Source organism: Tupaia chinensis, unplaced genomic scaffold (assembly GCF_000334495.1).
Source record: "Tupaia chinensis unplaced genomic scaffold, TupChi_1.0 Scaffold000077_1, whole genome shotgun sequence".
In the NCBI taxonomy this organism is placed as follows: domain Eukaryota; kingdom Metazoa; phylum Chordata; class Mammalia; order Scandentia; family Tupaiidae; genus Tupaia; species Tupaia belangeri.
Genome location: NW_006159538.1, coordinates 1,887,262 through 1,898,035, shown reverse-complemented (window position 1 = coordinate 1,898,035; position 10,774 = coordinate 1,887,262). Strand labels below are relative to the sequence as shown.

Genomic DNA, 10,774 nt, shown 5'->3' with positions numbered 1-10,774 from the left:
ATAGCTAATCAGTAACAGAACCAGGATTCAAACCCAGGAATCTCTGACTGCCAAACTATGTCCCACCAGAACATCATACTGCCACCAAGGAACCAACAGGCTAATATTGTTCAAAATGTAGTCCTCAGATCACCTGCATCAGAAGTACTGGTGTGCTTATTTAGAATGCATGTCTTCAGGCTCTACTCAGGTTCTTTTGAAATCACTCTCTTTGAAATGGAGCCTGTATTTAAAATAAGTGATTCTATTCAGATGATTCTTCTGCATACTAATTTTAAAGCCTAATATTCAGTTTACAATTTGTCTACCTGCATTAATTCAGTATCTAATGAATGCCCACTATGTACAAGTCACGCTAGGCTGGATACTATTGGATATTATTGTATAAAATATTTTGTTTCCAATTACAAGCATGGGACTTGACAATGAAATTCATACAAATATCTATAGCACAGAACATTCTTGAAATCTATGAGATCCTGCCTTAACTGCTATAACTGATGCTCTGTAATTGCCCTTCATTATGTATGTATGAGTATATTATCTTTATCACACAGATTGTGACTCTTTTGGGGACTTGTATTCATACTGGAAAGCAGTACCTTGGTGAAACTTTTGGTCAAGCAGGGGGCAGACCATTAGCTAAATAACCAGACAAATGTAAATAATGCAACTAATCAGACAAATGTAGTAAATGGAAATTATACTGTGATACATGATATATGAGTGCACTTGGCTATGTGAACTTATGAAAAAAGAAATTTGGGCTGGCCACAGAAATCAAGGAAAGCTTCCCTAAGGAAGCAACTTTTGAACAAAGATCCAAAAGATATGCTAGCACTAACTAGGTGAGTTGGGAGGAAAGAGAAGGAAATATTCAAGAAAAGGACACAGCATGTGGAAATATATTAATGACAGATGGGTACATGGGAAAAACAAAGGATTGATAAACTGGAGTAAAGAGAATTTAAAGGAGGTAAAGACGTCATCAGGGGTCAAATGGGCCAGGGCCTTGCAGGCCATATAAAGAATTTTATCTTCATCCTAAGAAGCAATGGCAAAGCAATGCAGGGATGTATATTCTCCATTTGTTCTGCCCCACCCTCAGACTCGTTCTCCAGTTAGAATCCTGGGAGACTAACCCCACGAACCACATTACCTGGGCTCCTTGTCAGGTTTCTTTTTGGATTTGACTAAGGGATGCAGCTGAAGGGTCCCTATTCTAGTTAAGAGTTGCATACCTGAACAGCTATGGCTTCTGTCCAGCAGGCTCTCCTCTAAAGGCTGAGGTTCCAATAACTCTTTTTCATCCTCTTGTCCCTTCAGGACTGAGTATAGTGGTGCCTTCCTGCTGTTGCTGGTTGCTGGGTACCCCAGAACTTCTTAACCCTGCTCACACTTCTGAAGTCCTTTGCTCTGAGTGGAACTGTTTCCTGCTAGAACCATAAGGAATATAGTATTATTCAATCTCTGGGTTATAGTAAAAAGATATGTACAAAGTGACATTCAAGAATATCCGATAACCAAATACAGACTACAGACTGACTTACTATAGTCATAAAATATTCTATGGATTTTTTTTTTTTTTTTTTTTTTTTTTTGCTTCTTAACTATACTATTACTTCATTCTTACTGGTTGGACTTCTTCATTATTAAAAGATTCTTGGAGGACTATAAGCATTACAACTCAATACAAAAGGGCTTCTTGCCATCTAAAGGCCTTCATAATATAGACATAAAAAGCATGGACTTGGGAACCAGCAGTTAGCGTAATGGCTATGTCGCTGGACTCCCACGTAGTCGACCGCGGTTCATGTCCCGGACCCGGTGGCTTGAAACTCACGCCGGGCGCGTGTGCGTGCGCGTGCGTGCCCAAGATCCCGAGAGGAGAATGGAGGAGAAGGGATTGCGACGTGGTCATCCCCCCTGGGGGGTGATTTCTCGCTTTCTGTCTCTATGTCTCTCTCTGTCTGTCTGGCGAGCGCACACGCCCTACAGTGAAAATCTCTCCAAAAAAAAAAAAAGCATGGACTTGGGGACTAGCAGGTGGCATGGTGTTTGAGGCACTGGACTCCCACATGGCCAACCACGGTTCAGGTCCCAGACCTGGTGGCTTGCTTTCTCACTCTCCCTTTCTCTCTGTCTCTCTCTGATCAAAATGGAAGAATAATGATAATAAATTAAAATTAAAAATAAACAAATCTTTTAAATTTTTTTTTATTATGCACATGATTTTTATTGAACACCTTACATAGATGTGGGATGATCTACAGGTGGGACAAGGCAGCCATAACAGCCTCAGTAAAGTCGTGGCATGTGGCATAGCCATCCATGCCATGAGTTCAGACCTGTGGGGGAAAATTATCATCCCTGTGGCCTGGGCCCCATCCCTAACAATTCCTCACCACCACCAACATACAGTTCCCTAGGGAAGCCAGCTCCAGGACAACCTAGGTTCTACCCAGAAAGGTGATTATGGTCCTCTATCTAGAGGGTCATGGTATCTTCCCTGGTCCACTGCACTGAAGGGGGGTTGTAGGTAGTATGATCCTTGTGAGGTTGGAAGGAATAAAGGGCTCTAGCTCCCATGGAGGTCTAGAAGGCCGATGACAGACTTGATGAAGTCCACTGTGGTGCTATAGCTGCCCATGTCTTGAGTTCGCACCTTGCCGACTTTGATCACCTTCTTCACAGCATCTGCAATTATGCTGGAGTGATGCTCGAGACTGAGATGCTGCAGCATGTTGGAAGCCGACAGCAGAATGGCTATGGGGTTGGCTATATTCCTACCTACTGCCTGGGCAAATGGGTGCTGGTCACCCGTCTTAAAGACTGCATACTCTGCACTGTAGTTCTCACCGGGTACCACGCCAGCTCCCCCAACCAGGCCAGCAGTCCGATTGTCGATAATGTTCCCACAGAGACTGGGCATACCCAGCACATCAAACTGGTACAGATTCTGCAGCAGTTGTCTATGATAATCGTCTCAAACTTGATTTGGGGGTACAGTTCAGCAACTTTCTCATAGTACTGCAGGAACAACCCATCTCCAAGTTTCATGATGTTGGCCTTAAGGACAGCTGTGACCTTGCTCCACCCTTTCTTGGTAGCACAGTCAAAAGCAAACTTCGCAATCCACTGAGACTTGGCTCGAGTGATGATCTTCAAGCACTCGATCATGCCCCTTACACTCTCATGTTCCAGAGAGTTGTACTCCCCTTCCATCTGCTCTCGAATGATCACCAGGTCTAGATTGCTGTGCAAGTCATGTACCCAGGAAGTGACTTCACGTGGACCACATTGGCAAACAAATCCAATTTACATCTTAGCTGCATATCACAGGAGGCTAGCTCTCCCTTATATTCCATCAGGGTATGGATCTTTCCAATGATGGCCACCTTGTCTTCCTTCACAGAACTCAGCACCTGCTCCAGCTTCTACTCAGATGCCACATTCTTCGCCTCGCTCAGGTGGTGTTCCTGAAACTCCCCCGGGACAGCAGCTGCCTTGAATACCTCCTTGACAGTGTGCATCAACTTGGGCCCCATACCGTCCCCAAGCAGCATGGTCACTGGAAAGGCACCCTCCACCCTGACATCCTCGGCCTGGCTCCATGTGGTCGCATGCACTGCAGCCAAAGTACCCAGACCTCTCCATGGCCCAGGGTTCGTAGGCAGGGACCAGCACCGGGGTCAGCAAGTGGACACCCCTCAGCGCCACCATGTTGTCTGCAGCTAAAAAACATTTTTTAAAAAAGCATGAACTTGAATCAGCAAAATCTGGAGTTTATTCTTCACCCTACTACTTACTACGGTATGCCCATAGGTTTTTTGTATGAAATTCTTAATATTTATTTCACAGGATTTTTGTGATTATTAAATAAAAATATGTTAAAGGACGGTAGAAAAAAAGTACTTAATAAGTAGTAGCCATTACTACTATTGTACCTGTTGAATCTAGAATAAAAAGAAAATGGCAAGTTCTTAAAATTGTTCATGGTTTTTTAAAAAATACAGTAGAATATAAAGTAAAAAAAAAAAAGTCTTCATTTTTTTCTTTCACCTCTCAGTTAACTCTTCAGAGCACAGCTATCAAAAGCTGGATATTTATATTAAGAGATATTTTCTATACTATACACTGCATTTGTTGAATGAAGAAGATAAAATAACCATGATGGGAAGGAAAAGAATCAGCAGTCCTCTTTTATTTTCTGACTGAGATCATCGGAGGAGTGTGTGTGTGTGTGTGTGTGTGTGTGTGTGTGTGTCAGGACCGTTCTACAAAATTCAGACACTTTAATGTTGATGCAGTTCACCAAAAATGTGCAATTTTAAAAGTATAGTGAACAGATTCTAAAATTTTCCTATCTCTGGCTAGGGAATCACTTGAACTAATTTAGGACAAACTCCCAAATCATTGTGATCTATGACTTTATATCCTAAAAAAAAACTTTCATGTATTTTTCAAATGACATACTGAGTTATTTTTATAAGTAATTTCTCTGAATTGCTCTAATCCTTCTATGAAATAAAGCATGCCCCCATGTACCAGCAAGTAATGAGAATGCTACTTGGGGAAAATGTAGTGACTACATAAATTGTTAAATTTACACTATGTGATTTCCTGAGTCAAACTACTAGAAGATACTTCTACAAATACCAGAATCTTTCTCTTTCAGACCTTTTTGCAGTCTAAGGACACTGGCTAGCCCTGAAATCCGGTCACTTTCTCTCCGTTAGTATACTTTCACTCCCTCTGGGCATGGAGAATTTGGAAAACTCTCCATTCCAGGTCCACTGGCCAGCCTTCTTGTTTTCCTGAGTCCCCAGTCTTCTGAAGGTGTTTGATGTCCCAGACACCTTCAGAAAGCATATGTTGTACTGCAATATTTTATGAACAAGGACAGAAAAATCCTGAATATTGTATTTTATATCTCGGCTGAAATAGTTCATGTCAAAGAAACTACCTGTGCTATAAATACACACACACACACACACACACACACACACACACAAAATTCTTCCCTAAAAAGGGATAGGCTTCCCTTGAACACTAAGTAAATAAATAAATAAAATAATTATTATAAGGTAGCAAATGATATAAAATTTGATTTTATTGCTGCATTTAAAATGTATTTTATAAAAAAAATTTTATGTATGTGTTTGTACTTTAATAAGTTAGATATTGTGTACAGAGCATGTATTTTACTATATGATCAAATCACACTGCTACCTGTGATACATTATGTAAAAAATACACAGTTTACAAATATGGATTAATAATCACATAGATATTTCAGAATATTTTATATGCTAATTCTATATGATCAAATTAAACATGTAAACTGACTAATGTAAAATTTTTAGAACATCTGGCAATGAAACTATTGTATTTTGGGGGGGGGAGAGATTTTTGCTATAGGGCGTATGTGCTCATCAGGAAGACAGAGAGGCAGAAAGCGAGAAATCACTCCCTGGGGGGATGGCCACACCGCAATCCCTTCTCCTCCATTCTCTTCTCAGGATCTTGGGCACGCATGCACACGCACCCAGCGTGAGTTTAAGCCACCGGATGCGGGACTCAAAAAGCGGTCAACTACATGGGAGTCCAGCAATGTAGCCATTACGCTATCTGCTGGTTCCTACTATTGTATTATTTTTATGAACATAAAACATTTCATCATCACCAGAAACATTCTCTACATTTTTTTTTTAGTCACACATTTTTGTTTGACTAAAAAACAGGGGCCAGCAGATAGTATGGTAGTTAAGGTGCTGAATTACCACATGGCTGACCATGGTTCGAATCCTGGACCTGACTGCTTCAAATCATGGTACATGTCTGCCCAAAGTCCCTAGAAGAGAATGGAGAAGGGATTGTTGATGTGGCCATCTCCCTGGGAACTGATTTCTCACTTTCTCTTTCTCACTGTTTCTCTCCAGCAAGCACATGCACCCTATGGGGGCCGGGGGGGAGGCGGGGGAAGAACCTTAAAAAAATTTTTTTAAAGTGGTTGGTGAATATTTTTATAAAAAAAGCTATACAGGATTAAAAGAGACCTCTTTGCCAACATTCAGTCCAAAAGGAATTTCTAACTACAAAGACTTATTTAAATTACAAAGACATGTTTTACTTTTTAGTTTCTCAAGGTATTTCATAATAACATAAACTAGAGATACAAGCTAGAAAGTAGAGGGGGGAAAGACACTATCTTGAAGGCTATAAAAGAAATGATGTATCTTCGACTTTTACTCCTTTCCCCAATCAAAACAAACTAACTAAAAAATCTATTTGTGCTTATTTGTTTGTTATTTCATTCTCTTTTACAAAGTGCTAACCCTGATAGCTTGTTTTAAACTTTTACCCATGGAGCATCACTTAGGAGTTGTAACAAAGGAATCTGTCATTCTCTCAATGATCTCTCTCTGCAAACAGCATTCACGCACCTCCACTTCTTTTATTTTTTCTCTCACCAGCAGGTACTCAGTAAATATTTGAATGACTGAAACTTAGTGAAGTACCCTAAATTATTTTACCAACAATACAACTACCACCTTACCTTCTTACCTTTGAACAGTTCCTATGTCAAATTAACTCATCTAATCTCTATTGAATACTGTCAATTATACTCCGAATAAGTTACATAAATATTAATGCAATAAATTCCTCTGAGAGCTAAATGCTAGATAAAAGTTTGCATCATTTTTAGAAACAGTTATACTTCCTTTTTATTAGATAACAATACTTGGCATTTTCATTTACTCTATATTGCCAGGAACCTAGAACCAAATGTTGTGCTCAATTCAACTAACATGATCTTCATTTCATTAACTGAAAATAATTTACTTTGAAGAATTACAATGAGTTTCCTTTCTGGAAGTATTATGTTCAAAGCATGTAATAAATAAGACACATTCTCTATTCCCCCTCTTGTTTTTCTGTTCATTACAATACAAAAAATTCAAAAAACTAGATGAGTAGTAGATTGACAAACAACCTAAGCAAACAGTAGCAACCTTTCCTCTTGAAATAATAAGTAACCATTTTTGAACATCATCCTAGCAAGCTCTTTGGTTGACATTTTACATATACCACCACAATAATCCTGCAAAATAGTTATTATTATATTCATGTTGATATGAGAAAATGAAGGCTAATGGCGTACACCAGGTAGTCAATAAATACTGAATAAGTTTAGTAAAGTTCCCTAATTACACAGGTGACAAGAGGTAGTGCAATATATTTACCTAGGGAGTTTCCCATAGAATTTTCAATTTCAGTTTCACAAGTTTATAAATGTAGACTGGAGCCTACTCAACTTTATAACTTTATAAAACATAGCTCAGTACAGCTCTTCTGGATAATGGATAAATCAGGGTGCAAAATTCTAACAAAAGGTTTTTTTTTTTTTTTAGGCTTTGCCATAGGGTGCATGACTCACCAAAGAGAGAGAGAGAGACAGAGACAGAGAAAGGGAAAGTGAGAAATCATCCCCCAGGGGCACAGCCATATTGCAATCTCTTATCCTCCATTTTCCTCTTGGGATTTTGGGCATGCATGCACATGTGCCCAGCGGGATTTTCAAGCTGCCAGAACTCAAACCATAATCAGCCATGTGGGAGTCCAGTGGCTTAACCACCACACGACCTGAACAATTTTTTGAAGGTAGAGAAAATGTAAAAAATTTTCTACCATGAAGGGAAAGTTAATGCCAGATAAGTTCTTTTGAACTCTGTGAAAAATGTATTTATTTCACCTAGCAAAATATTTTTGGCAAAAATAAATAAATTTTCCAGCAATAATATTCAAATATTCTCTTGGCAACTTTTTTTAAATAGATTTTTTAAAGAATTATTTTATTTAACTTTATTTATTTATTTATTTAAATTTGACCAGAGAAGGACAGAGGGGGAGAGAGAAAGTAAGAAAGCAAGCCGCCAGGTCTGGGACTTGAACCGTAGTCAACCTTGTGGGAGTCCAGAGCCTATAACCACCACACCATCTGCCGGTCCCTCTTTGGCAACTTTTAAAAACATTATTTAACTGCAAGAATCCTATATAACTTAAAGCAAACTGAAAGAAACCAGAGATCATCTAGTCTTCCATCCCTTCTGCTCATACTCATAAAGAAGTAGGAATTTACCAATCTGGTATGATAAAGATAATCCCTTCTATCTCTGCTATGGTTTGAATGTGACTCTAGAATTCAAATGCTGAAATTCGGCAAGCCATTGTAACAATATTAAATGAGTAGAAACTTAATCTAGTTATTATATTAAGAAGTAGGGCTTTTGGGAGGTGATTAGGACAAAATAGGGTCGTGAGGGTGGGGCCCCACGACTGAATCCTGGTGGCTTTATAAGACAGACACAGACACGCACACAAGCTTTTGCTCTCTCCCACCATGTGCTAATCTATACCACCCTAGGGCTCTGCATAGGGTCCATCAATGAGAAGACCCTCACTAGATGTAGTCCCCTGACCTTGAACCTTTAAAACAGTGAGCTAAATAGACCCCTATTCTTTAAAATTACCAGGCCAGAGGTAGCATGGAGGTTATGGCACTGGATCACTGACTGACTGAGCCTTGAAAAACGTGATGGGCACACGTGTGTGTGTACCCCAAACTGAAGAGATTGTAGGACAAGGGGTGCGGCATGGCCATCCCCTCTTGAGGGTGATTTCTTACTTTCCTTCTCTCTCAGTCTCTCTCTCTAGTGAATGCACATTCTATAGCAAAAAAAAAAAAAAAAAAAAAAAAATTACCCAGTGTGGTATTCAGTTGCTAGAGACAGAAAAATTAATTAAAACAATTTCTTAAAGGAAAAAAATCAAATTTGCCCATCAGATACCTAAGGGGTGCATGCATTCACCAAAGAGAGAAAGAGACAGAGACAGAGAGGGAAAGTAAGAAATCCTCCCCCAGGAGAACAGCCATACTGCAATCCCTTCTCCTCCATTCTCCTCTGTAGGGAGGAGAGAATTCTGTCCATAATACCTTTATGTTAAATACTGCTTTTTCCTTTTAATCTTCTATAAAAGTAAAAGACCTTGAAGAGAGGAATAGTCTGATACCCCTAACCTCTTATAGTTAATGAGTTGATCAGCATTTAGAGTGACTAAAATGGAATGAAATCACCTTATTGTATAATGAGATGGGATTACTGAAGGAACTAGAAAATGGATCATGAATGCCTGAATGAGAAAACCACAGAGTAAGTAATTAACATTGCTTTCTCCCACAAACCCTATTCTTATCTAGTTAACTTTGCCTGCACTTCCTTTTGCCTTCATTTGTCTGTTTTCTGACATATCCACTTGTTTTCTTCCATTACTCTCTAGGTTTTTGGTTTTCTTAAGAGGTTTTTGCTTTAGGGTCTATTCCCTCACTGGAGAGAGAGACAGAGACAGAGAGAGCGACAGTAAGAGGGAAAATGAAAAATCACTCCCAAGTGGGATGGCCACACGGCAATCCCTTCTCCTCTGTTCTCCTCCCAGGGTCTTGGGCTTGCACACACATGCACCAGTCCAGGACTTGAACCATGGTCAGCCATGTGGGAATTCAGTGATGTAACCAGTATGTCATCTGCTAGGCCTACTCTAGTTTTTAACTTCCACTACAGAAAACTATTTCCAAATTGAAATTTATCTGTATTTTTCACTCTGCTTTTAATCACCTGATGTCCTCTGTTGTCAATCCTACCAACTTTTCTCCCTTATTCCCAGAAATTTCTTATCTTCAAAAGAAAGAAAAATCCTTCTTCGACACCTTCAAGTTGTCACATGTATCTGCTACCTGACAACCCAAGGTTTCTTCATTCCATCTATGTCATCCTCAAAATCTTTAATTTACCCTTTCTCAACCTTTCTACTCACATCTTTCCAGAACACTCATATAATTTTTATATACTTTGAGATATAATTCACTCACTTAAAGTGTTAAATTCAATGGAATTCAGGATAGTCACAGAATTGTGCAACCATTACTACAATTTTGGAAGAGTTTTATCACCCAAAAAAAAAAAAAAAAAAAAAAAAAACATAAAAAAAAAAAAAAAAAAAACTCACTCTGGGCATGTGTGTGTGCATGCACATGCATACACATGCATGGCCAAAATCCCGAGAGGAAAATGGAGGAGAAGGGATTGTAGCGTGGCCAAACTCCCTTGGAGGTGATTTCTCATTTTCTGTCTCTCTGTCTCTCTGACTCTCCAGCAAGTACACGGGCCCTATAGAAAAAATTTCTCTTAAAGTTTTCAGGGGACCTGGGGACCAGCAGTTAGCCTAATGCCTATGTCTCTCGACTCCCACGTAGTCGAACGAGGTTCGCGTCCCGGACCCGGTGGCTTAACACTCATGCCAGGCACGTGTGCGTGCCCAAGATCCCGAGAGGAGAATGGAGGAGAAGGGATTGCAGCTGCAGCGTGGCCATCCCCCCTGAGGGGGTGATTTCTTGCTTTCTGTCTCTGTCTGTCTCTGTCTGGCAAGCGCACGCGCCCTATAGCAAAAACCTCTTAAAAAAAAAAAAGTAAAGTTTTCAGGGGACCAGCAGTTAGCGTAATGGCTATGTCACTGGACTCCAACAGAGTCGACCGTGGTTCACGTCCCAGACCCAGTGGCTTAACACTCACGCCAGGCACGTGTGCTTGCCCAAGATCCCGAGAGGAGAATGGAGAAGGGACTGCAGCATGGCCATCCCCCCGGGGGGTGATTTCTCGCTTTCTGTCTCTATGTCTCTCTCTGTCTGGCGAGCACACATGCCCTATAGCAAAAA

General features: G+C 40.1%; 1 long non-coding RNA gene and 1 pseudogene across 1 annotated transcript in view; both read right to left on the bottom strand.

Moving 5' to 3' along the window:
- Positions 1 to 1,240: 1,240 nt before the first annotated feature.
- The window catches only part of LOC114006315 (uncharacterized), a 30,784-nt gene continuing 21,250 nt past the window's right edge, over positions 1,241 to 10,774 (bottom strand). Inside the window, exon 3 of the long non-coding RNA XR_003548050.1 lies at positions 1,241 to 1,436. This is a non-coding gene — a long non-coding RNA (uncharacterized LOC114006315). The remainder of the gene's footprint in view (positions 1,437 to 10,774) is intronic.
- On the bottom strand, positions 2,534 to 3,857 carry LOC102468108 (isocitrate dehydrogenase [NAD] subunit beta, mitochondrial-like; annotated as a pseudogene).